The sequence below is a fragment of the Chrysochloris asiatica genome, unplaced genomic scaffold (genome assembly GCF_000296735.1).
Source record: "Chrysochloris asiatica unplaced genomic scaffold, ChrAsi1.0 scaffold00099, whole genome shotgun sequence".
Lineage (NCBI taxonomy): Eukaryota > Metazoa > Chordata > Mammalia > Afrosoricida > Chrysochloridae > Chrysochloris > Chrysochloris asiatica.
This window is the reverse complement of record NW_006408617.1, coordinates 7,483,333-7,493,407: the sequence shown is the minus strand read 5'-3', so window position 1 is coordinate 7,493,407 and position 10,075 is coordinate 7,483,333.

The window sequence follows — 10,075 nt, the reverse complement described above, 5'->3', positions numbered from 1 at the left end:
TTTTCTAAAGTTTAAGAATCACAATAATAAAATATTAGTAGATGAATTTACTTATACCTGGTACTAGGTACTAGGTACTTAGTACTAGGGATTAGAATATTGTCACAATTTATTTTCGCATGAAGAATACAAAATTCAATGATAGAATGTCACAGTTGTCTCTAATAGTCTCTAAATTGATCTTTAGTTTTAGTCACCTTAATATACTGAATTGTTTGACATAAGCAAACATCTAAGTCACAGAACTCCTAGAAAATTGATTTGTCAAACTAGGAAAATTTGTTTTTATCATGTACAGTCTACAAAAGTGATTTCTTTGTAAAGCTCAATAGATTGTAACTGATACTAAATACACAGAGCCAACCACTGGTGTGTTGCTTCTGTTGCTATAAAATTATGGTTGAAACTTTAGTAGTGCAAATGATTAAGAGTACAGGTTTACTAACAAACAGGTCAGTGATTCCAACCCACCCAGTGTTCCCATCCGTAAAAGATCCGGCAATCGGCTTCTATAAAGATTTTTCTATAAAGTGCAATCAAGTCAGCTCCAATTCATAAAGTATAGGATTTCTGAGGAGCAGCTACTGGGTTTGAACCACTGAACTTCCAGTTATCAGTCCAGTGCTTATCCTGCACTAACGTACCAGAACTAAAGCTAAGAAAGCCCAGTTGGACTCTGTCATACTGAGTCAGTGTGAGTTGGAATCAATTACCAAAGGAAAACAAGCAAAGAAAACCCAATATTATTAGCATCCTCACCATCAACATAATCACCATTTATTTAGCATATTTAAATATCAAATAGAGAACTGATGCTTTACATTTGCAATCTTCTTATTTAATTTCCATGACAATGTTTTGCTGTTGTTGTTATGTGCCTTGGAGTCTATTTCTACTCTTAGGGCCAGGGTACATCTGCCCCATAGAGCTGCCTAGGCGGAAATGTTTACAAGAACAGATTAGGAGGTATTTTTTCCTGTAGAGTCCTTGTTGGGTTCCAATAGACAACCTTCTGGTTAGGAGCTAAATGCATAGACATCACACCACTAGGGCTCCTTGTGACAATGCTAAGTAATCATCTCTGTTTTACAGATGAGAAATGGATAACTCTGAAAACCTGGGCTCCTCATCCTACACCACACTGTAAGAGTCAGTGCAGTGCAGAATTTCCAACTGGAATTTGACTCAAGGTTTATGTTTTTCTGAATGAAGTAATCTCACTGTCTTGAGTCAACTCCAACTCATAGCGCCCTTAGATAGGGTTTCTGAGACTGTGAATCTTGGAGCAGACCACCTCATTCTTTTCCTGCTTACCCAACAGTGCCACCAATGCTCCTTCATCATGTAATCAATGTATATATTTTAATGTTTGATTTAAACCAATGTTAAATACAACATATTGAAAGCAAGTTGAATCATTCGTACTTTAGAATGACTCCATTTTATTTTTTCTAGTGTAGTGTCTAAGTCATGAAGATAAAACATATATACAGTCATTTTAAAATTAACTTCAATTGTAGTTTTATTGCACATGTTACCAATTAGGTATAAGAAATGTGATGCCCTACTGCTGCTTTGGGAATAAAAGATGTCTAAGTAGCAAGCCCAAGCTGAGCCATCCTGTAGTTCAAATGAGCCACACACTTTGAAGCCCATATTTTTGGCTCAATGGTTATGTAAAACAAAATAAATTTTGAAAAGAAAGCACAGAAATATGGATCCTCTTGCTAAAAAGGGAACTAAGCTTTGTTCAAAAATCTCTTCTAAAAGAAAGAGTCAAAATAAACTTAACAATATAATATACACACATTCAAAGTAGGTTCATGCATTGTTTTCTTTTGGTCAAGCAAGTGCATAAAGTATAATAAAACGCTTCAACTGGGGACCAAATCTGTGAAACCCCATGTTCTCTGACATTACTTGGATATAGGAATAACACGGTGTCTTGTTGAAATTTGTCAAGGAAAAAGCAGTCAATTTATAGACAGTTTACCTGATGGAACCTGAACTTCTACTGAGAATCTCATCAGTCCTAAATGAAGATTAGAGACAAAAGGGTGTTTCCACTGAAGTTTGTCTGTTAAGGCATCTTCTAAGTGCATGCAACATATTCACTTTGCCCTGGTAAGTTCTATGAAGAATTGATCTGCATTGTAGCTAATCAAGATGCTTCGCTTCACCTCCCTTTTGTCAGCATACAAAAGCTCATGTCAGGAAACCTTTCAGAGGTAATCAATCCCAGGCAAAAAAAATGGATCAAGAAGAGAATATTGTGAATAAATATTCTACTGGACTATTTAAATTCCGTTTTTAACATTGTCATATCCACAAAGGCAACATTTTCCCATCCTGTTTATAGTGATTGATTTTTAATTATAAAATGACTTTGATTAAAAATTGATTCATCGTCAAAAATAGTGTATTTTATTCAGCAATGTTTAACCTGCTTATTAGCAGTTTCCCCTGGCCTATAATTAACCAAAGTTTTTCTGTGTCTATGTTAATTTCAAGTAATCAAAGTTATCCTTTGCTTATTATTAACTTCAAAAATTGTGAAACATACTTTTTTGGAAAGTATGCAGTGATACCTTACCTGCAATATAGAAAGGTCTTCATAAAATACCACATGTGAATGGAAATAACCTCGAGAGAGAGATGTTATTAACGAGCATTACATTTTATATGGGGCTCAATACATTTTCAGGTAGACTTTTGACTAAGTGTGGTACCTTGAATTTACTTGATATGGCTTTTCTCTTCAAGTCTTCTTAATTCTCATCAAGTGAGTGGGTGGGACCATGCGGATATGGTATTGTTGTTGTTGTTAAGTGTCATGGAGTCAGTTCCGACCCACAGCGACCCTATATAGGGTTTCAGAGGAGTGGCTAATGAGCCACTCAAATGACATATGGTTCAAATGACTTTGCAGTCCAGCTCATTAACCCACGGTGCCACACCAGGACTCCCAAATAATGTATTGTTGTTGTTGTTGTTAAGTGCCGTTGGGTCGGTTCCGACCCATAATGACCCCGTATAGAGTTTCCAAGGAGTGACTGGTGAGCTTGAACCACCAACCTTTTGGTTCAAACAAGTTTGCAGTCCGGTGCATTAACCCACAGTGCCACACCAAGACACCACAGGACTCTAAAGTTGGGATTGGTTAGGTTTGCCCTCCAGGTGGGTTTAAAAGAAGCCATCTCAGAAGCAGAATTGGAAGATCCCAGAACCACCAAAAAGGAAGAGAATGCGTGGAGTGTGAGATCCCTACCTGAAAAATACCAACAGCAGAGGCAACAGTAGAAGCAATGGCATGGGGAGACAAAGCACCTGCTGGCTCTAGGCCTGTGGACTGAGGCAAAGACCAAGGGATCACATGGCTAAGAAACCAAAGATAAGAGTGAGGGTTCTGGAATTCCCATTCTGTGTGTACAGTCACACAGATTAATGCCTTTCCATAATGAATAAAGCACAAGTAAACATTTTCCTGGTATTATTGCTTTTAGCCAAATTCCTTATGAAGTAAACAATTACAGCCCTTGTCCCTTGTCCTCTTTTATACTTAGCTTGAATTTCTGGCAGCTCCCTGTCACTGTAATTCTGGTCTCAGGTCATGGAGACTGATGATCACATGTTCCATTAGTCCATTGGACAAACTGTTTCCCAGCATCTTCAGCACATATCACTGTTCTTTCTTCCACATAGGGAAAGACCAATAGTTGCACTTTAGATAGCCATTCATGAGCTTTTAGACTCCAGTTGCTACTTACCAAAGTAGGATGTAGACTAGAACACTGTCTTTGTGGACTATGTTGTGTCAATTGACCATAATATTAGGTGCCTTAGGGTCAGTTATAACTCACAGTGATCTCATATACAACAGAATGAAACACTGCCTGGTCCTGAGCCATCCTTACAATTCTTCCTATGTTTGAGTCCATTGTTGCAGCCACTGTGTCAATCCATCTCACTGAGGGTCTTCCTTTTATTTTCTGATCTTCTGTTTTACTAAGCTTAATGTCCTTTTCTAGGGACTGGCCCCTCCTGATGACATGTCTAAAGTACATCAGATAAATGGACTCCTGATGTGGCACTGTGGGTTAATGTGCCAGACTGCAAAGCCGTTTGAACAGCAAGGTCAGCGGTTCAAGCTCACCAGCTGCTCCTCAGAGCATACAGGGTTGATTGCGACCATACAGGGTTGCTATGGGTCGGAATTGACTCGACAGCACTTAACAACAACAATACTTGCTTCTATGGAGGAGTCTTGCTTCTCCAAGACAGATTTGTTCATTCATTTGGCAGTCTATGATATATTTTATATTTTTCAAAAACACAATAGTTCAAAGGTATCAAATCTTCTTGAGTCTTCTGTGTTTACTGAGCAGCTTTCACATACATATGAAGTGATTGAAGATATCATAGGTTGGGTCAGGCACACTTTATCTTTAAAGTGATATCTTTATTTCTTAACACTTTAAAGAGTACTTTTGCAGCCGATTTTCCTAATGCAATATGTTGCTTTATTTCGTGAATGCTGTGGGGCCAAGTAAAACGAAATCATTGCCAATACCAATCCAATCTCTTCCTCATTTACTGTGATGTTGCTTATGGGTTCATTTGTGAGAATTTTTGCTTTATTTTGAGGTATAATCCATATTGAAAGTTGTAGTCTTTGACCTTCATCAATAAGTGCTTTGCTCTTTATCTTTGTTCCCATCTTATGCATTTTAGTTACTAGTAATTATCAATGCACATTGATTGCATGTTTGATTAATTTCAGAGCACAGCTTGGTAAAGATCCTCAATTTCCTCATCTTTGGCATTAATGATTAGTATATCAATTTGAAGATTAGTCATATTAACTGGTCTTCCTGGTTGTTGTTGTTAAGGGCTATCAAGCCAGTTCCAACCCATAGCGACCCGGGATAGGATTTCCAAGAAGCAGCTGGTGAGCTTGCACTACCAACCTTGTGGCTCAAGATGACTTTGCAGTACAGCACATTAACCCACTGCTCCACACCACGACCATGGCTTTTCTGGACTCCAGTCTTCCTGGCAGGCGTGTGGCTATTACCAGACCATGGACAGTGTTGCATTTCAGGATGGATCTTGAAATGTTCTTTTTAACAGTGAATGTGATGCCATTCTGCCTCAATATGTCATTCCTGGTATAGTAGACCATGATAATTCGATACACACACACACACACACACAAAAAAAAAAAAAACCAATACCAATCCATTTCAGCTCATCAATGCCAAGGATATGACCCTTTATGTGTTCCATTTCATTTTTGATCCAATTTTTTTCTAGATACATGATTAATAAATTTTACGTTCTGATTTTGAAGATATCTTTGCAGCAGTTTCTTCTCATTTTGAGTAATGCCACATCAGTAAATTAAGGTCCTGATAGCTTTGCTTCATTGACATCCTTAAGATTGATTCTACATTGACGATGCAGTTGTTCTTCAGTCTTATTCTGAGTTCCTTTCAATCTCAGGGGATCGATCACCTTCTGACAGTGTATCAGAAATTGTTTTATTGTTATCGATAAGATTATCAGTGGCTAATTTTTTGTTAATGACAGCCTCTTCCTTCTTCCTAGTCTCCCTTTACTCTGTAAGATCTGAAGAAAGGAAGAAATCTTTCCTACATAGGTCACGCTGCTGGTATTTGAAATACCAAAACTTCCAACATCACAGCAACAAGTAAGCCACCATAGAATTACAAACTGACAGTTGAGTGGTAGAAATTCTAGCTGATAGGAATACCAGTCCTGAACCACATTGGTTACATCGTTTATCTTTTGCCTTCCCTTTTCTGCTTGACAATCCAATAATATGAACTGCTTAACCTGTACATACAGATTCTTACATGTAGATAAAACCTCATGTTATGGGTAGTGGTTTTTAGTGGTATGCCATTCAGTCGATTCCAACTCACAGCGAACCTATATAGTGTTTCCAAAGCTGTAAATTTTACAGGAGCAGAAAACCTCATCTTTCTCCCACAGAGCAGCTGATAGATTCAAACTGCTGACCTTGTAGTTAGCAGTCCACATTGTAACACACTAGTGTAGCAAAAACACATATTGCTTCATTCAATCAAAAGAATACAAAACCCTTGGTTTTATTGATAGAGATGTGTTTATCTAACAATTTCAATCAAAGTAAGTTTGGCATAATCAATAAGAAGCAATTAGAAAAGCACAATCTAAAGGCAACTTTTGCAATGACAACAGGCTCCTCTCCGACTGAGCTATTTAATGTTATTTTTCAAGCTACTTGGAACATTAAAAGTTATGTCAATAATTCAGTATTTTTCAAATGACAGGATACAATCTTATTTCCTAAGAAACCACTTTAAACACTTGCATATTCTTTGAGTATTAAAAACACCATTCAAAGTTGACACTGAAACATTAAAATTGGAGTGGACTAAAATACACTCTAAATATGTCCTTAATATATATTACTAAATGGAAAAAAACAAAGGCAGCTATATTTTCATCACTTAACAAGCCTGGCACTAGTAGGCTATCAATGAATGTTGGAAAACAAATCAGTTAGTAAAGCTGACAACTGCTTTTGAATTTTTCATTATCACCTAAATATTTTTTCAGAAATAAATTGAAATTTCAACATTCAGAAAACACTAAGCTGTCTTTTGGACACTGATGAAAATAAAATTTCATTCTTTATTGAAAATTAAAATTTAGCCAGCAAAGTCAAGTTATATATAGTAAATAAAATAATTGATTAAAAAAATGAAATCAGAGTGACAAGAATTTAAAGACAGAAATAAACTGCTTATTTACTATTTACTTTGCAGTCTAGATAACTTGCCAAATATTAAAAAAGAAAGATAATATATATTAGCATAGCAGAAACTTGTCAAGGTTGACATTTCCACCCAAAATAAAAACTAGCCTCTAGAATCCAGTGACAGCATAGACTTCAGGATCGATCGTAAAGTGGTATTTGTGATGAGAAATATGATGCCTTTCCTCTTCAATTTGTCATTCAAATAAACTACATGTTTGTCTGATTCAAGATGGCCCATATCAGTTCATCTCAACTCCTTTATGTATTTCCTATCATTGTGATGATTTCCAAGTTTCCTATATTTATAGTGTGTCAGTGAGGGTTAATGTGCTGGACTGCAAGATAGGTTTGAACTGCAAACTCTCAATTCAACCTCACCAGTCACTCCTCAAAAACCTTGTACAGGGTTGCTGTAGGTCAGAATCAACTCAACAACACTTAACAAAACAACAGCAATACTTTCTACATTCCACATTATGATTATTAATTGATGTTTGCAATTTTTTTTTATATTTCTAGCTGTCCCAACTCAGCAAATGAATGTCTTAAAAGTCTTACTCTGTTCATGCCACTGTGTTTTACTATACTATGAGGAAGCAGCTTTTCCACAGTCTGATTATAAGTACCTTTCAACCTGAGAAACTCATCTTCTATCAATCATTCAGACAATGTTCCTATGCTATTGTTAAGTTTTTACACTCGCTATCTTTTTAGAAGTACTTTACCAGCTCCTCCTTCCTAGTCTATCTTAGTCTGGGTGCTCTTCAGAATCTGTCCACTGTGGATGATCCTGCTGTTATTTGAAATATCAGTGTAACTACTCCCAATATCACAATAACATACAAGTCATCATAGTACAACAAACTAACAGATGAAAAAAGAGAAAAAAAAAGTAGTGGAAAAGAAAAAAAACAAAATGGATGTCAGGAGAGACAGTGAAACTTGCTCTTGAATGTAGAGTAGCTAAAGCAAATGGAAGAGGTAATGAAATAAAAGAGCTGAGCAGAAGATTCCAAAGGGCAACTCAAGAAGACAAAGAAAAGTGTACAATGAAATGTGCAAAGACCTAGAGGTAGAAAAGTGAAAGGGAAGAATACACTAAGCATTTCTTAAGCTGAAAGAATTGAAGAAATATTCAACCCATGACTTGCAATATTTGGAGGATTCTGGTATAGTGCTGGGGAATAAAGCGCTGGACCACAAGGTCAGTTTCAACCATAAGATAGGTGGTTCAAACCCACCAGCCATTAACTGAAGACCTTATACAGGGTCACTATGAGTCAGAAGCTTCTCAATGGGTCTTAACAACAACAATGGCCAGATATTGAATGATGCAGTATTAAAAGAAGATAGAAAAAATGTACAGGGACACTGTATCAATGTTCAACCATCTCAAGAGGTAACATATGATCAAGAACAGATGGTACTGAAGGAAGAAATCTAAACTGCACTGAAAGTACTGGGGAAAAACAAAAGTCCAGGAATTGACAGAATACAAATTGGAATCTTACAAAAAAACAACAACAACAACAACAAAAAACAAATGCAGCATTGGAGATGCTCACTTATCTATGCCAAGAAATTTGGAAGACAGCTATCTGGCCCACTGACAGGAAATGATCCATATTTGTGACCATTCCAAAGAAAGGTGACCCAAAAGAATGTGAAAATCATTAAACAATGTCATTAATATCACATTTAAGTAAAACTTCTTTGAAGAGCATTAAAAAATGGTTGTAGAAGTACATTGACTGGGAGATGCCAGAATTTCAAGCTGACTTCATAAGACAATGTGGAAAGAAAAATAACATTACTGACATCAGATGGATCTTGGTTGAAAGCAGGAAATACCAGAAATATGTTAACCTGTGTTTCACTGACTATGCAAAGGGAGTGTATTTTGTGGGTCATAATGGATAACATTGCAAAGAATGGAAATTACAGAAGACTTAATTGTGCACATGTGGAATCTGTTCATAAGACTAGGAGGCAATTGTTAGAACAAAACAAGGAGATACTAGAGGCTTAATATCAGGAAAGGTATGCATAAGACTTTTATTCTTTCACAATAGTCAGTACGTATACTGAACTAATAAAATGAAAAGTTGGGATATGTGAAAAAAAATTGGCATCAGAACTCAAAGAAGATTGATTAGCAGCATGCAATACGCAGATGACCCAACATTGCTTGCTCAAAGTGAAAGGAATTACTAATGAGGTTCAAAGATAGCCTTTACCATGAATTACACCTCAACAAAAAAAAGAAAAAAAAAATCCTTACAACTGGATCATTGTTGTTATTGTTGTTGTTAGGTGCCATTGAGTCGGTACTGACTCATAGTGACCCTATCCACAACAGAATGAAACACTACCAATCCTTCACCATATTTACAATCATTGCTATGCCTCAGCCCATTACTGCTGCCACTGTGCCAATCTATCTCATTGGGGACCTTCCTCTTTTTTTCCGACTCTCCACTTTACCCAACATGATATTGTTCTCCAGTAATTGGACCCTCCCGATAATATGGCCCAAGTATGAGAGACGAAGTCTGGCCATCCTGGCTTCTAAGGAGCACTCTGGCTGTACTTCTTCCAACACAGATCTGTTTGATATTTTGGCAGCCTATGGCACTTTTCAATACTCACCTCCAAAATCATAACTCAAATGCATCAATTCTTCTACAGTCTTCCTTATTCACTGTCCAACTTTTGCTTGCACATGAGGCTATTGAAAACACCATAGCTTAGGTCAGGTACATCTTAGTCTTCAAACTGACATCTTTTCTCTCCAACACTTTTGAAGTTTTACCTAATGCAATACATCGTTTGATTTCTTTATTGCTGCTTCCATGAGGGTTGATGGTTGATCCAAGCAAATGGAGGTCTTTCATGACTTCAAAGTCTTCTACATTTATATGGATGTTGTTTACTGGTCCAGAGGTGAGGACTTTTGTTTTCTTTACATTGCAGTGAAACTCAAATCAAAGGCTTTGATCTTCATCAGTAAGTATTTTAAATCCTCTTCGCTTTCAACAGCCAAGGTTGTATCATCTGCATATTGTAGGTTAATGAGTCTTCCTCCAATCCTGATGCCATGTTCTTCTTTATTTAATCCAACTTCTCGGATTATTTGCTCAGCATATTGATTGAATAAGTATGGTGAAAGAATGCAACTCTGATACACAGTTTTCTTCATTTAAAACCATTCAGTGTTCCCTTGTTCTGTCCGAACAACTGTCTCTTGGT